Raw genomic sequence first — 18,222 nt, forward strand, 5'->3', positions numbered from 1 at the left:
CGGCCCCCACGGCCGGGTTGGCAGTTGCAGCGAAGTGGCGCTGATTCATTTAATGAGGCCAGACGGTTCTTGGTCTCCACAACATGGTTTTTGTGTTTTTAGTTTTCTCTTCCGGTTTGTTTTCTTTAATTGGTGTTTTTCGCCGCGCCTGGGCTGCGGCTTAATTACGCAGCGCGCCTCGCTCGGGCTGTGTGCTGAGCGGCGGGCAGAGGAGTTGGCTCATCAGACCAGGCCCCCGGGAACAGGCGGCCCGAGAGAAAGTTGAAAGCATCCGCCGGGCTTGTTCCCGGCCGGCGGCGCGAAAGTCCACCTCCCGGCCCGGGTCGCTCGAGCCCCGCACCCACCTCCGGCTCCCCGGAAACTCCCGCGGCTCCTCGCCTCGGCCCCGCGCGCGCGAGCGCCCCGGGGTGCTGAGCCCAAGCCAGACCTGCGCGCGGGCAGCAACTGCCCCCGGCGCCCGTCCCTGTCCCCCGTCCCCGCGGCGCCGCAGGCATTTTCGCCGAGTTTAACGGGGCCCCGCCCCCGGCCCGCTGCGCGCGGCCTGTTGTCCCCGCCGCGGGGCTCCCTCTCTCCCCACGGAGCGCGGCCGCCGTCCCCCGTGGGGCTCCTCATCCCGGGGGAGAGCGCTCACCCACGACCCCCTCGCATGGAGCCCTCGACTTCACCCCGAGCGCGGGCCCTCCCTCCCACCGCCTCCTTCCCCCCTGCGGACGCGCGGCTGGGGTGCGGGGGACCTCGGGCTCCGCCGCTGGGGCCTGACGGAGGCGGGGGCCGTGCGCTGAGCCGCGGAGGGCTTTCCCTCGCCCCAGGCCCAGAGCGATCCGGCAGGCTGCGCCGAGCTGCCGGGAGGTGGACACCCGCCCCGCGGGAGGCGCAGCGGGCCGCGGGCTTGGGGCGGACGCCAGGGGGCAGCAGCAGCCCTCGCTGGCCTCCCCGGCGCGGCGCCGGGCGGTCGCGCGGTCCGCCCGGGCACGCCCCCGACGGCGCGGGGCTCTGCCGGCCCTCGCTCTTGTAAGAACTTCGGTTTGGGGAGAAACGACAGGAAACGGCCGCCGGAGCCAGCTTGAGCGGCTGCGTCCCGCCCTTGCTCCCCCGGTGGCGGAGCGGCCGGGCTGGTGGCGCGGGGACCTCTGGCAGGGTCCTGGATCTCCCGATCCCCCGTGTTGGGATCTCTTCCAGAAACCCCTGTGCCTCGACCCCGCGGGCGGCCCGCCCCAGGCCGTCGTGCTCCAGGCCTCCTGGGCGCCTCGCTGGGCCCGCGGCCCAGGCTGCCTCCTGCCTGTCGCGCTTGTCCCCAGGTGGGCCCGTCCTTGGCCCTCCCGGGAGCCCCTAGCGCCTAGTTGCACTTTGTTTTAATGCGTCTAGCAGATAGAAAGCTCCTTTGTATTTTTCTTTAAAAATGACTTTGAAGAAACCACATTTCAGGTGTAAAGACCCCCAAACGGCCGCTCTCCACGTTGGCCGAGTGATTCCAAATGTTGCGCAGTCACCAAACCTCCCCTTCTGCTGCGCCCCTGCCCGGGCTGGACGCCGCTCGCTCTAGAGGCTGCTCCGGCCCACGGAAACCCTTCTGCCTCGGCTCAAATGCATTCCCCTAAGAGCTGACCAAACGCTCGTGGGGGCCGCCTCCAAGTGCATCCCCAGGGACCCCCGGGGACGCGGGGTGGGGCTCGGGAGTGCAGCGGAGGCAAAAATGGGCTCTGACTCTGAGGGATATAGCCTACTGGGGTGATAAGCCCCTTGGAAAGGTCAGGAAAGGCTCCTCTGGGGCTCTGGCGGTTTGAAACCCTAAACCCTGCGAGGGGCCGCTGGTCGGACCGTCCGCGGCAGTCCCCCGGGCGAGGGTCAATTTCCCTTCCTTGGTAAGAAGAGAGATACAAAGATAGATGCGCTAAGTTTCGCCTTTCAAGGGCGGCACGGTGGGCGCTGCTCAGCTAAGAGATGCAACCAGTAAATGCCAAGTTCGAACGCCGGCAAGGACGATAACAGCAAGGATATTGCTGATTTATTCTAAATCGAGCCGCGGGGCATTTGGGGTTCTCGGGACTTGCGCGAGCTCTAACTGCGCTGCTCGGTGCGCGCTAGAAGCCAGAAACAAAAAACACCAGTGCGCCTTCCTTAGTGAGGAACTAAAATGAATGGAAAGCAGGCAGCATGCGGCTCAACTAAGGGGTACCGGGAGCCCCTTAGTCTGAAGGGCTTTTAACGGAGCTTGGAAAGTTCAGTGACATGGTGTAGGAAGTGGAGAATTCCTTTCCACCGAGAGCACTCATTCCAGCGGCAATATAGAATTTCCCTTCCTCTGCCTCTCCAAGGGAGGAAGGAAAGGAAACGTTACGCGACAGTCACTCCTAGTATTCCCCGGAATAATACTAGAATTTACTTTTGTCATAATACAAAATAAAAAATACAACGAAGCGATATGTTGGGCAAACGCTGTGTGACAGTTTCTTCCAAATTTGCTGCATGGGGGAAATTTCAAAAAGACTCCTAATAGGAATGAAGTGCTAGTTTTCAGAGTGAATTTTTAGAGTAGTATTTGGTTAGTTGGAAGAAAAATAATTCCACTGGAAAACGATAACAACACATTGACGTTTTTCATCTACAACTTTAGGTAAATATGTAACCGCAGTGGTCTCAGAAAATATCTAAATGTTTTACATTTTTGCTGTTTTAAAACGCTCTCAGAAAACATGCATAAAGATAGGATTCGAATCTCAATCTTAACTCAGAATTTTCCTCTGTAATATGATATTTTTAAAATTACATTTCTGAAAATGTGATATTTCTAAAAGAATCATTTCTATTTTCAGCGACCATTTCAATGAAAATAAAAATCAGAGGATGTCTTTTGCTAGTGGTTCTGGACAGAATTGCTGCAGTTGGTACTAATGTCACCGGCGGGGGAACATTTTGATGAAAAGTCACATGTTAATGTGTGTACAAATAACTTGCTACGCACGACGTCCAGTTTTTCAACATTGGAATGTAATTAAACCTTTTTTCCCCTCCTTGAGTGGCTTTGAGATCATTTCACTGTCGAAATCTAATTACTTTGGGGGTGAGAATCCTTATTTCTTCCACTACCTCCTTCCTCTGCATAAACGTTTCCATGGGATGCTGTGGTTGACGCGTGACTATTTCACTCTGACTTCATAAGTCAATTGTACGGCTCACAAGAGCAAACTGAGAAAATTTTAAAATTAATCTTTTCCAATTTAGGGATGCTTAGTAAACATTTTACCCTCATAAAAATCTTGCATTGCCACTGCTGTAACAAAAGTAATAAACTAGGTTATAACAGATAGAAGCCACGCTCTATTTTTTTTTTTTTTTTAGAGAGTCATATAGAGTCATTTAATAACAGCAGAATGCACCTGTGGTAAATGCTGTAGAACTGAGGGTATTATTTAAGGTTTCATTGGAATGTTTTATATGGTTTGACATCTGCAATATGGAGAACAGCTTTTAAGTATTTTTGAATCAGCAAAAAAAAGAGCCTTAATTATTTGGTTAATTTATATCGTAAGTTATTTATAGAGATACATAGGTTAAAAATCTTATATGCACATATATGAATGTGTATGTTTTATAAAAAATATAATTTGGAGCCTAACATACCATGAATATCTCTTCTATGTACACATTTTGAAAGAATGGAAAGTAGGAAAATAAAAATAATTGTATGAATATACTGAGAGCAAAACTCAAATTCACTGATGGTTGATGAATTTCATTCTAATTGCAATAAATGAAAGTATAAAAACTAAATTCCCCACTCTCATTTTTTTTGCTAGTTTGTTGCCTCTGGCACTATTTAGCACTGGCGATGTTTATGGTGTATTGTCTAGTTTGGGCACAGAAAAATAGCTTAAAACAGTAAATCAGCAAATAAAGAATGAACTGTTACATATGCACATGGTTTTATGTGCCTTCAACCAATGATTTCCATTGTTAGCTAATACTGAATCTTTATCTTTCATAGAATCACCTCTTTTCAGCTATATATGTGATGCAAATATGATTTATTTAATGAATATTAGAAATACATTTGGGGGTGTAGGAATGAATCTGAATTTGAGGTGAAATTAAAATGAAACCCTAGCTTAATGCAAACACGTTTAAAAATCTGTAGCACAGCAGAGGCTAAATGCAAGAAATAAAAATATGAATTTTTTAAAGCAATGAAAATAAACAATTTGGAATCCATCTTCTGAAAGAAACAAACTGATAGATAAACATGATGATCATTTACTTCCAATGATAGGACATTTTAGAAATATTTTCTCCTTGCTTGCTTTCCTTTCTTTCCCTTTGCTAAGAGGGCAGATTATTTATTGAAACCTCTCAATCTTGAAATAACAGATGATATGAATTATTGTTGAAAATAACTGTCATATGACAGTTTCCACGTATGAATCATTTCCCATAGACTGCTGCATATCCAGTTACCGGTAAATCCATTCAGCAAAGCTATTTCTCTTTCCCTCGAATATTACGTATAATATTCTGAATTTGAAATGACTCTACCAGCCTTGTATATTGATAATGATCAGTAATGAATGATTAACATGGAGAAAATACTGTTTTTCAAAGACTTAGGATTTGAGCATTTCAAATACTGCACACCTAAATCTTTCAACCCCACTCCACAATATTAGTATTAATATAGCCTAAAAAAAAACTTTAAAACTAAGAAAGGGGATAATTATTTCAGATTTCCAGACGCTGTTTAAATAGGCAGGAGAACAAGATTTGCAGCTCCTTAGTCTTATATTTTTGCCAAAGCAAAAAGAGCAACTAAAATAATAAGGAGTTCTGAAGGACTGCCCTATGATGAAAGATTAAAGGAATTAAATATGTCTAGTTTCCAAGGATCATCCTTAAAAAAACCAACATTGTGGTTTACATGTGCCTAAAATGACTCCATAAAGATTTTTTTTTAAGAAAAACACAGGCCAGGGAAAGAATTATTTGCACTAATTATGAATGATAAGGTAAGAAACAACAAATGTACCCAGAAGTTAGTAAGTTCAGTTTTAATAGGTATGGGGCGAAAAATCCTCAACAGTAAGATTGACCAGACAGTTGAATTTATACTAAAGAGACCCAGCAGAATCAACCACTCTGGAAATTCTCTTGTGAGACCCCCGAGAAGACTTTCCCCGTCAGAGGCTGAGAATCAGGAACAGAGTGGAAAAGCAAGTGTTTCAGCTACACACCTAATATTTCAGTGATTCTGAGAGAAAAGCCAAGACTTTTTTAAACCTAAAAACAAAGGCAAATGGAGTGACTTTTGAAAGATGTGCATGTTGTCTGTTGAAAGCTTTCTTAGTTTGTCCTGTGTTAATAGTCTTGAGGACACAGCATACACCATTAACCTGGGTGTCGGGGTGGGGAGCTGGGGGCAAGGGGAGAGGGTGGATATCTGCAGGTCAGATAGCATCTGTGGAGATTTGATGTGCCCAAGGAGATGTTAAAGATGCCAGAAACTGAACTGTAAGAGAAAAGAGGTCTTGTGTGTTCATGACAGTGAGAGCTCAATCTGGCTAGCTTATCCTGCAGCTCCCTCCCTCCCTCCCTTTCTTTCTCTCTTTCCCTCTCTCTCATTGAATGTTACTATATGCCAGGCAATGGCCAAAATGCTCTTAGATACCCTGCCTGATCTAATCCTTGCAACAACACCATTACCATCTCCCTTTACAGAAAAGGACCCTCACACTTGGAGTGTTTGAGAAACTTGACAAGGTCCCTTCACTCTTCATCTCTGTACACACACATGCATATTCACATATAGTCTGCATGTGAGGTGAGCCATGTCTCTTTTTGACCACAAAGATTTATTTTTATGGGTGTCCTTTGTAGTGTTCTGAAATATTAAACTCTGATCGCATCTTTCACTTTTATCCTCCCATGTCTCATGGTCTCTATCAGAAAATATCCCTGAAATTCTTCCCCATGTAAATCTCAGATATCTAGCAGTCACATCCTAATGGCCAGAAGCTATTTCTGGCCATTCACCATCCACAGAGTTTGAGGAACAGGTCAAGGACAGCTTGGCTGAGAAGCTTTTAAATTCATAATAAATGTAAAATGACTTTCTAGTCTTTTCCTGCCTCTACTCATTCGAAATGGCATCAGGAAGACTTTTCTAGATATGAAGTATTTGATTTCCCTCCCTTCAGTTCCTCTAGTGCTTTCTATGTACCAGGCAGGGTGCTAGGCTGGTTGGTAACAAAGGACAAGTAGAGGAGAGCAGTGGTGTGTCACAGTTGCTGATGGACCCACAGCAGGGTCCAGGGAGGTGGTGGGAGGAGACACAGGAGGAAGAGGAGGCAGCACCACCTGGTGGGCTTGGTAAAGCCTTCATTCCTAGCAGAGGTGCTCTTTGATTTGACTCTTGGAGGTTGGGTGGATTTTTACCAGATGGTTGAGAGGGCTGGAGGAAGGCTCCAGGGAGGTGGGAAGGGGCACAGGGAGGAGTCACCCCAGGCAGAAGGATCAGCATGAGAAAGGCACGCATTTGTGAAACAGATCCACATGTCAGTTCTAGCATAGTTGGAGTGTAGGTTTGGAATCAGGTTGGGGAGTGACAGCTCACTAATGATGCAAGGCTGGCAGACATGAACACAGACAGGTCAGAGGCAGCTTACACAACCTGGAGAAATCTGAACTTCAACATGAGGGCAATGGGTTCTACCAGAGCCTCGAAATCTGGGACACAACATACTAATACATATTTTAGGAAAATAAATCTGTCAGGGGTGGATAGGGGAATTGGAGCGGTAGGGGTAAGGAGCAGGAGAGCTACCACAGTTGTCAGGGAAGGAATCATGAGCATCTACTTTAAGGCAGAAACAGTGGAGATGGAAGAGGGAGGCTGAGGTGAGGATGGGAGAGGAGTCTCCCCCACTTCTGGCACAGATGACACTAGTAACAGTAGAGAAGACCAGAAGAGGACAGATTTGAAGAAAGACATCAGGATTCAGCTTTGGACGTACAGGACAGAATTGTAGGTGCTGGTGGGAAAAACAGGAATTCAAGGCAGACGTCTGGTGTGGAAATATTGAGTTGAGAGTCTTCACGTATGTGCGGTAGCTTCAGATTGCACAGAGATTGGTGTCTGGTGGGAAAAGAGCATTGATGGAGTCTGAGATCATCCACATTTAAGGCATTGATTAGAAGAAGATGGAACCACCAAGGAGACTGAGCTAGGAAGAGAAAGAGGAGAGAATAGGGTCTTAAATCCAAAGGAAGATGGGAATTTTGAGAAGAAAGTCATGTCCCAAAGGCCAAGGAGGGGCCATGAGGATGAAGACTGAGATGATTACATTGGGTTTGCCTACAGGGGAGCCATGGTAACATTTGCTAGAAGAGATTCAGGGGAGCAGAGAATGGGAAAGTGAAGGGGATATGGGGAGGGGGAGGTAGGTGCTTGTTGGAGGAGGGAAGAAATGGGGGTGTGTGCATGAGTGTGTGTTTAAGAGAAGACATGTGAGAAAATTAGCACTTTCCATGTTCGTTTTACTGAAGATCCAACTCATCAGCTCACCCTCAAACCAGCTCTTTTTGCTTTCCCCATTGCACCATCATTCTCCTACTTTCCAGAGCTGGATCCATGGATTTATCTTTGACCTCATCCAATCTGTTGCTAGATCATTTTTTTCATTTCTTTGTTATAATTTATCCCTATTTTTCATCCCTATTGCCATCATTCTGGTTCAAGTCCTCATGATCTCTCACCAGATCTCTTTCAAAGGTCTCCTAAAAAAAGATTTCCATTAATTTCGTACGTTACTTCCAGATTAATCTCCCACACCACAGTTCTGCAGATACTGTCACAGAATGTATCCCTTATGCACCCCAAATTCAGTGCAAGCTCTTTAGCACAGTCCTACAAGATTAAGGGCTACCCTCTCTGTCCCCATCTTGGAGGGGGTTCAGATAGGTCCCTCTGCCTCAGATGACATTTCCTCTCAAGGACCAACCATATGCTTTGTCATGGTCTCTATGTCCCCTGCATGACCCTTGAACTATATTTTACTTTAGTTATAGTTATTTGAATATATGGAGGGGTGGGGTGGTAAGAGGGAAGTGATGGAACCAACTCTTCCTGGCTTCAGGTTTCTATGTGGAGTGACATTCTTTGTTTCTATGTAGAGTGACATTCCTTGGTGTAAAACTCTTGGCCTCTTTCCACACTCTCATTCATCCTCTACCCTAAAAGCCTGAATTTCCGGGTTAGTAGCTTTGGGAACAGAAACCAGTTGTAGTTGGCAGAATCCTAAAATGAACCATCGAGATTTCCCACTCTAATCCCTAGGATTAGAAAATACTGAAAATACAATGAGATATCATGCCCTGGTCATGTTACATGGCAAAAGGGCTGTTTCTGATGTAATTAAGGTTACTAATCAGTTGGCTTTGAGTCAGCCAAAAGAGAGATTATCTTGGTGGGCCTGATCTAATCACAAGAGACCTTTAAAAGCGGAGAGTTTCCTCAAGCTGGGACAGAAGTGAGGTCAGAGGAGTATCCAATGTGTCTGCATTGTTGCCTGGGACAGGAAGGGAGCCACTCCCAAGAATGGGAGAGCAGTCTTTATAGGTGACCCCTGACCAACAACCAGTGAGAAAACAGGACACTGTCCTATAGCCCCATGGAACTGCATTCTGCCAACAACCTGTAGGAGCCTGGAAGTGCATTTTCCCTAAAGCCTCCAGATACGAGCTCAGCCTGGTCCACACCTTGATTTTGGACCTTGTGAGTCCCTGAGCTGGAAGCCAGTTGAGCCCAACTGGACTTCTGACCTATGGGATTGTGAGCTAACAAATGGGTGTGGCTGAAGCTGCTAAACAGGTAGTAATTTGCAAGTTTGGCAGCAATAGAAAACTAGGACAGCAAGCTTGCCTTTCCCAGCCCCTTATGGTTTTGAGGAGACACTGCCTGTGTGCTAATGAGCAAGGCTCTCCATTTCTGGGGTTCAGTGGCAGGAGGCCACAGACATAAGTCATGTTCTTCAAAAGTTTTATCAGTGATAAAGCTTATATTTTGATTCCTGTCCACTTGACTCCTTTGTCTATCTCACAGTTCGTTCTGAATCAGTGGGGAACAAGCATGTCTTCAGTTGGGTCCTCTCAATGCCAACGGTATAATTGTCTTATTCTTTTCTGATTCCCTCTCACCCCCACAAACACATAACCACTAGATTTTGAACACCTTGCCCATGAAGCTGTCTATACTCCAAATCCTGAGGCAGCGCTGCATGAACAGAATGTGTTTGCCAAGTCCAGGGGGTTTGGTTAAGAGCAGATTCTGATTCAAAAGGTTTGGGTGGGGCCTGAGATCCTGCATTTCCAACAAGCTCCTGGTTCAAAGACCACACGCAGAGTTGGGAAGGCCAGCTGCTCAGTATCCAGTCAAAATTGTGCCCAGCACACCCTACACTGCAGTGTCTAAAAGGCTTTGGTAAACAGCATTGCAAAATGCAAATTGACATCCGAGCTAGGTGTGATTGGACTTTTTAAACTATTTTGATGGACTGAATGCTTGTGTCCCCTACAAATTCATAGCTGAAGCCCGAACCCCCAGTTTGATGGTATTTGGAGTTTTCCTGCTGTTCTGCTAGAGCTTACGTGAGCCCTGTTTTAACCTGCTGTTAGTGCAGCCCATTAAGTAACGCGTCTTTCTTGACTCCTATTTTCCCTCCACACTGTCCTGAAGCAAAGATCATAATTTTTATTACGGCATCACTCGATTGACTCAGAGGTGGACGGACACACATACACAGCAACACTGAACAGCAAAGGCCTACTGACCACTGTCAACACCCCTGATGCACTTTCACAGCCATGGCTGAGCCACAAGGCAACCTTACGCCTTGTTCATTTCCACTTAATGTCTACTGGCCACTGATGGCTCAGCCTGTACAATAGTGCCTTGGTTTCTTTGAGCTCTGGAAGAATATTGCTAATGCATCTCTTCTCCCTTTCTTTTCCAGCAAAGCTATTTTTTCTATGAAATTCATATAAGCAACATGGATTAGAATAAGAAGTTCTATTTTTAATAAGCCATAATTTTAAAACAGAATTGCAAAGTGGTTAAATGATACTCATTCTCAATAGCAATTCCTATAAATAGGTTTATTTTGAAATATAGCATAGATTTTTCAAAAAGCCACTCAATATGTCAGTTAGCTAGCAAACTTTCAGTTAAAATACACTAATAGTTCAAATCAGCTAGGCAGCTCCTGGTTGAAGTTGTGGAGTGGATCCACCTCTCTTTCTTCCAGTCCTCAGAAGAAGTAACAAAGGAGAAGAAATACGCAGCCAGGTCTGTAATAGAAACCACTGGCCCAACCTCACTGCGTTGGTTCCTCAGGGGCTGCTGGGAACCTTTAAAGGTCCGAGCATCTCTTTAGGGTAAACACACCTGGTTTCCACCCCTTCATCTTGTGGGTTGAGTCCAGGGGTCAAAGGGCTGATGGGTGGACCCTAAAAGGGATGTGGATCTTTTCCACATTCTCTTTGACTCCTTTAGCCGTAGATAGAAGGTGTGTTTTAAGTGCTAGGCTGAGAAATCGCTCTCTATGCATGAAACTCATCTTGACTTTGAAGGTGTCTGTTATCCAAGCACTATGGGAAAATAGCCCAGTGTCAAGGAGCATCACAGAATCTACTGCACTTGAGAAACAGGGAGGGGAGTCTAGGCACCATCCCATAGCTTTGAGTCTCCTAACTGGGGAATATTATAGCAACAAAGATTTCTGGTGGATCATAAGAGCAGAGTCTATCGAACAGCTATTGCTTTTAGAGTCCGCTTTACTTCAGGCATTTTAGTTAATATATTTAAAACCATTTCTGCCGCAATGAATTAGAAACAAAGCACAATTTTTCAAAGTTGAGTGAAAAAATAGATGAACAAACAGATGAATAAATAAACGAGAGTCCTGTTCCTCATTTCCCACGTCATTCCACAGGGAACTCTCCTCTCCAATGCGAGCACTTTATATTATTCTTTCTGTTTGTGATTTGTCTTTACTCTCTCACTGGGAGAGTTATGAAATGGGAAGGTATGATTTTTTTCCTTAAGCAACATTTGTGATGAAAAATAACCAGATAAGTCAATTTAACTGGTTCTTAAACTGCTAGACATAGGGAGGAGGGTGGGGATTAACTGAAGGTAGTTTGATAAATGAGCCCAACAACTCTTTGTGAGCTAAGAGAGCAGTGAGTGGGCCCATGTGAGATGTTAACTGTGAATAATGGTGAGTAGCAGGACAGGAAAAGGAAATTTCCTAAAACTGGATTTCTACATAGGCAACCCACTCTTGGACACTTGGAGTAAAGATATGAATATATGTAAGTATTATTAACATGTAATGTATATATGTAATTAATTATATAGTATTGATATATAATTAATTATGTATCTCTCCAAATGATAGAATGATGGCTGGGTAATCATTCACTCAATCCCAATAGCAAAATTAAGTTTCAGACTTAGTCCAAGCTTGAGTTTAGACATCAACATGTCATGTTGATGACATGATTGAATGGATGGCTGGATTTGTTCACGCAATCAACATAAACACCAAAAGTTTGAATGCAGGAGTACGCAAATTATCTCATAACGGTAGAGGAACATTGGGAAGGAGACCTTAGTCTGTTACAAGTCAGGCGACCTAGGGCCAATTAGATACGTGCCTTGTCCCAGCCTCAGTTTCTTCACCTACAAAATAAGAGACTTGGACAAGGGAGCATTTCAGTTCCATGAACACATACACATAAACGCCATTTGGAATTGGGAGAAATGGACCTGGTCTGGTGCTGACCCAGGTCAGCATATGGCTGGAGGAAACTTGGATTTCGAGTGGGAGGGGAAGGAAGGGCGAAGGGGAACACAGAATCAACTCAACACAATATATTTTAAGGACTTTACCATTTTACCAGGGTCTGTCTAATTTCACATAAGTAATATCCATTCATTTAAGTAGACCCAAGGAGCTGGGATTCAAACAAACAAGTAACTTTGAGATTCTGCATCTTCATGAAAATAACAGAAATGCGTTCTATGCTATAATTTACACAGAACTGAGATTAGAAAGAAACACATAGTTACTCATAAATGTTACTGATAATAATTTATTACAATTATTTAAAAATATTAAAATTCAGCCTTTTCACTAATTCTGTTTTCTCCATGCCAACCCAGTTAGTGAGGTTTCACTATGTATTGTATTATAAAATAATAATTTGAAAAATTATATGGATGTACAATCTAGTTTTATTCCTTTAGAATAAACAGCTTTAAGGTTCTTCATTATTACAACTATTAGTACCTCAAATTGGTGCTTTTTTTTCCGCTGAAATAAAAATTTTCTTATCTATGATCCCATATAGACTGCAGGGAAATTTCCCACAAATGTAACAGAACTCCTTAGAAAGGGAATGTAGGAGCTTGAGATAAATCTTAGGTGCCATCTCACCCATCTATCCTCGATGTGGGAAGTCTACCTAAGAATCAACAGTAAGTATAGTTATCTGTGAAGAAATTGCTAAGATATCTATATTGATCAATTAAATAATAAATTACCAGTGTTGGTCTTAGACTGTTCCTCAGGCATGCAGACAAGACAAATCCTTTTGTATTAATCCTGCTACCTTTAAATTTGGAAAACAGAATTTTATATGGAATAATGGGCTTAGACTATCACTGCCCTACTTTCTTGTGAGGTCATGGAAGTATGATACTCAACAAAAGCTTTAAAATTTCACGTTGTAGTATGAAATAAAAAATAGCTACAAAAGTCAGCAATGAAAGTGATCATTCCATGTAATTACATAATTACATCTTCTAAGTTTTATAAAAATCCTCAAATCTGCATTGTAATGGTTATACATTTTCAGATTACATTAATAATATTATGTAATTGATATTCTAGTAATAAATACATTTTTATGGGTAATGCACCATACACTGAAATAGACTACTAAACATTTTTGTAGAGTCTTCTTATGAAATGTTGTTGTTCATTTCTCAATCAAACAATGGTTAAGTCAGATTTAAACTTTTTCATACGATTGTTTTAGACTTGCATAGAATAAGGCTATAATTTTACATCTATTTTCCAAAAAATGAAGCAAATTTTGCTACCTTTTTTGAATGAATATATGGTGCTAATTCTATAAAGTTCATCTCTTCTTGAAAGGTGGAGAGGAAGAATGAAAATCATTTTTAATAAAATTAAACAAAAACACAAAAATAGATATTATCTGTTAGCTAATTTCCAATTTGTACTTATATGTACAATGAAAGCAATATACAGAGATCATCCAAAAATTATTAAAAATGGTTATGTACACAAACAACTCTTGAAGGCTTTTTGTCACATATTTTTTGCAGAGTAGGTAGTTTTTTTTAAATAGCAAGAGCAAAGGAATAGATGTTTGCCCAAATATATTGACAAGTAAGCTCCAGAATAAACTCTAGCTCATTTCTTGCTGAATTACTGCCCAATGAGTACACTGAGGTTTAGTGACTTCAAAGCAGTCATTTTTCTTGCTTCTCCAGTTATCTTAACAATTCAAATGCATATAAAGATACCCATCTTGAGGAGAATTTCAAAAGTGTTATTGGTAAATATAGCACTCTAGGGTAAGTTTTGAAGAGGGATATGCAGCAAATCTTTATATAAATGTGGATTTTAAGAATTTTTTTAAAAAATTCAATTGTAAGTTCTGTGACTGTCAAGTTCTCAATATAGGGAGCATCTTGTTTCTTAGAGAAAAATATCTTAGATCAAGTCTATTTCCTCACCACTCAATTGTATAGTTTCTAAAATAGGAACTATTTGTTTAGCCAAGGAGTCTCACCGAAGACACCAAATAATGAAATGGACTTCTAAGGAGGAAAGAAGAAAACTTTACCAAACGTGCCAGTGGGGGCTCCACTTTTTGGCTGCGAACACTTGAGTTGCTGACTCCAGGTTCAGCTGAATGAAGGACAAATAGCCCAGTGAACTGAGTCTAGGAGACCTGGGCAGACACCGTCTCTTGATTCACACACTGTTCTGGAGACAATTATTTAATACCAGCAAATTGAACAATGACATGAAGTGGAGTGCAAGATGTAGATGTTTTCCCCCTCACTAACCAAGCTCACTAGAGAATTCATTCCTTTTCTTTTTGCCCCAGGCACATACAGCTGAGCAATTTTCATTTTGTTACTGAAATGATTTTCCCCCTACCCTTCCCAATTAGAGTGGAAATGGATTAAGACTTCAGGTTAACCCTTGGTTACTAGGAATGAGAAGGAAAGAAAGTTACATGAAAGTCTTATTTTCACTTTTGTGTGTGATAGTTTTTTTTTGGCTTCATGATTAATGCAGGTTTGATTAATCATAGTCTCTCTAAAATACGTTCTTCTAGTGAAAACGTGACACTGCCTTAAGTAAAGTAGCAAAAGAGAGAAACTTCCTTAACGAGAATGTTATTCTGTTACTTGTCATCTTTATATTTAAAAGCATTCCAGAATTCTTATCAGTAAAATTAGATACAAATTCAGCTACAAACTAGGAAGTTATACTAAAGCAACAAAGGCACATTGCTTCCCCTTATTATAGAGAAGGGATACAGCAAAAATAGAATATTTTCTTGTTTTTTACTAAGCTTGAAATAACTGTAGCTAAAAAAGAAAAGTATGGATAAATGTCGAGAAACTCCTGGATCACTTGAAACTTATCAAGTAGCTTTCTCTCCTCCAGAACCTAAAAATAAAAACTTCTGTAGAAAAATATCCTCTCTTTATCGATCTTTAAGATTTTAGGATGTTGATGTCCAAAGTGTATACACCTCAAACGACTCCTCAATAGCAAACTGTGAAACAAGAATCTTCTCTCTGCTGGATGCCTGTTTATTTGGCTTTGAACAGATGCGAAGAGGGGCACTTCTGACTTGTGCTATAAGACAGTATTCCTAAAAAAGCTAAATTCCCTTCTGAGACAAGTTTTTGGATCTTAAGGTAAATATGGTTCTTTTCTACCTTTTTTTTTTTTTAAAGAAAACTAATATATAAGTGTATATGCTATTGGCTTAGTAGGTCAAGGAAATAATTTAACATGTCAGGAACAGCCTGGCTGACATAACAGCAGCTCAGCAATGCATGGAATTTTGGCAATGCTAGATTTTAACAGGTTTGGGGGTTCATCTCCCTGAAGACAAGAGACTAGGTCATTCGACCTCTGGGGATCCATCAAGTGTTCCCAGTCTATGAGAAGAGAGGAAGCTGTGGAATTGATTTGTCAAAAGTGAAAGCTTTATTTAGGCTAATAGGGTTACAATGACTGAGCAAATTCTAGTGGACAAATAACAATGGTCCCTAACATTTACTGAACTACTTCTGAGCTCCAGGCAGTGTGACAAGGGTTTTCCATGAGTTATCTCATTTAATCCTCTTGATCATCCTATTAAGTGTGTAACTATTATCCCCTTGGGCTTGAAGAGGTTAAACAACTTGCCCTTGGCCAAATAGAGAGGGAGCAGTGAAAGCAAGAACTTGACCAAGGGCACGGAGAAATCAATCTTTGAATCGAGTGTATTTTTAACAACAATGTTGTTCTTCCTATTGCTCATTCCCGAAGTCTCATAGACAACAACTTTCCAAAAGGACTGCCTTTGCCTCTGATAAGCGGCCCCTCCCCAGTTCAAGGGGATTTGCAGATGCGTCCACTCTAGAAGTGTGGAACCAGGACACGAGCAGTTTCAAAATCACTGAACCCAGATAGATGGATAAATATTTCAACAACTTTTCCAAAATGGTACTTAAGGAGCAGAGCCCATCTCAATTTGGGTTTGAGCCCATGGCCTTATGGTTTAAATATAAAATACATTAAAGCCCTTTGTTTAGAGATCCATATGCCATTTTTAGGGAGCAGCCTCAGTTCTCCTTCTGACTTTATCGGGAGTACAATGCAAATAGGTGTCTTGATATTGTCATTAGTATTCATTATTTATTAGGACTTGATGGTGTATTCAAAGCCAGGAGAGTCATGAGCCACCTACAGTAGAAGGCTTGGCTCTAAGGACAGTGGTTGCTCAGTGTACAGACTTGCGGGGCTCTTTACAGAGTGAGAAAATCGTAACAGGAGAACCCCACTCAGCATTCACCCTCGGGTCAGGAACTCAGAGGAGCACATCTCCACTTGCAATTTAGAAAAAAGCAGAAGGACGCTGGCATGTGAAAATGTTCTCAACAGGGACTTGTAAACCATGGATTGTGACCCATTAACTGGTTGTGAGTTAAAAATAATGATGATAAATATTATTATAATAAGAATAAAGGCAAGAAAATGTAATAGAAGAAAATAAATGGAAAACAGAGCACTTCACAAGTAGTAAGAGCCAGTATTGCTTCCTGAAGCCCTTTCTTTGATTGACAGATCCATCTTCTGAGTCATGCACACACTTTACTTCTTACTGTTGTTTGCTATTCAAAAACCTCTGAAACCCTCTGGCCTAAAATGTCTTTTTTCCTTAGTGCTCATTTTGTTGGGTGACATGGCGTGTGAATCTCTGTGGCTCTCTGTAGGTCTCCTAACCTTACTTGCCTCACTTTCCTCACTGGCCAAGTCTAGAGCCCTGCTGCTGTCAAAGATTATCAAGAAGACCAAATTAAACCATAACTGCTGAAGCACTTTGAAAAGCCAAACACGGTCATCAAGGATAAAGGATTATTATAGAACAAATCAGAGTGACACTGTTTTGAAGGCCACGCTTCTGTGGAATAGCATCAAATCAATTTGAGGTGAGAAGAGTCTTAGCAAACACTGTACCATCTGGTCGTTTTGTAGAGAGAAAGGGAGGCTCTGAAAAATGAGTGGTTTTCCCAAGGTCTCCCAACAGTATCTGATGTAGGACCCCCTGACCCATTAATTGGTGCCCTTTCTCCCAAACGTGCTGCTGGTCCAACAGCCATGCTGTGACTTCTTAAAAAAAGGGAGAGTCTTGTGAAATTTTATTTACAGAAAATTTACAACTCACGAAAAGCTCAATTGATTTCTTCCCTTTCAAAGTGGTTTCCTGATTGCAATCACATAAATTAAACTCCGACCCAAAGAAGTCACAGGGACTGAGTCATAAATCTCCAAGAACAGATACCAAGAATCCTCTGACATTCTCAAGAAATTGTGCAGTAAGATGCAAAGAGTAAGCGTTACTAATCTCCTACCTGAAACGTCCATTGGGAAAGAACTTTTAAATTGGATTCGAATGGAAGAAGGAAGAATGTCTGCTTCCTCTTTTTAATAGTCTAAAAGTAAGGGGAGAACCCAAAATTGTCACCCAAAATGTCCCATTTGTCTCTCCAGCGGGAAAAAGTAGGGTAGAACATAGACTTGGATGACACAGCAAGGTCGTTGCTCAATGGCGTGTTGTAACCCGATTTAACTGTCACCGAGGGCTGGGATGGCAAGTGTTGCATCAACTCTTCTGCAAGGTGTTTCCTGGGCTTTGCAGCCAGGGCGGTTCGGGGGGAGGTGCAATCTCTATTCTTGTGGCGGCCAGATAAAGCCTTGTGCTCAGGGCCACTATCTTTTAGTGCTGAAGCTGCAGATAACACAGTTTCACACCCCGCTGCCCAAGCCTTGCTTTCCCAATTTGTAGGTCTTTATTGCTAAAGTCTTTTGTGTGCGTTTTATCAGACACATTTTATCATCCTTCTCCAAACACCCTTTGTCAAAGTCAGTCTTTTGAATTTCTTCTGCATATACATTGAATGTGACCAAGGAGTCAGGGTTTGTAAAAGGCTTATTTTATAATTCTAAAGAAAGAGGAACAGAGTCATCTATCTTTCTGCTATAATAGATCTTCTTGGGGCGTGTGTGTGTGTGTGTGTGTGTGCGTGTGTGTGTGTGTGTGTGTATGTCCTGGAGGACAAGAGGTATGATCTTGTTATTTATCTTTAGGGTATTATGGAAAAGATGACCCTCTGCAAATATTTTATGCCTTTTGTTTTCCCCAAAATTAAACCTGAATCCTGGGGCAGTGCAAAAATGCTAATAGCCAACTTGTCCCGGGTTGTACTAAAAGTCCACTTTTAGGGGCGGAGGTGGGAGGTGGGTGGGGGGGTGGAGGCTGACTTCAGGGTCCTGTTCACAGGACTCTCTGTGTAGACAGGACACCAGGGCGACTGGGTTGCCTTTCTTGTGCAGTTTGTGGTCAGAGGAC

General features: G+C 42.6%; 1 protein-coding gene across 7 annotated transcripts in view; it reads right to left on the reverse strand.

Annotated features, from left to right (window-relative positions):
• RUNX1 (RUNX family transcription factor 1) overlaps positions 1-18,222 on the reverse strand; it is a 263,885-nt gene that overhangs the window by 96,003 nt on the left and 149,660 nt on the right. The gene's annotated exons all lie outside the window — the stretch shown is intronic.

This window comes from Equus caballus, chromosome 26 (genome assembly GCF_041296265.1).
Source record: "Equus caballus isolate H_3958 breed thoroughbred chromosome 26, TB-T2T, whole genome shotgun sequence".
Taxonomy (NCBI): domain Eukaryota; kingdom Metazoa; phylum Chordata; class Mammalia; order Perissodactyla; family Equidae; genus Equus; species Equus caballus.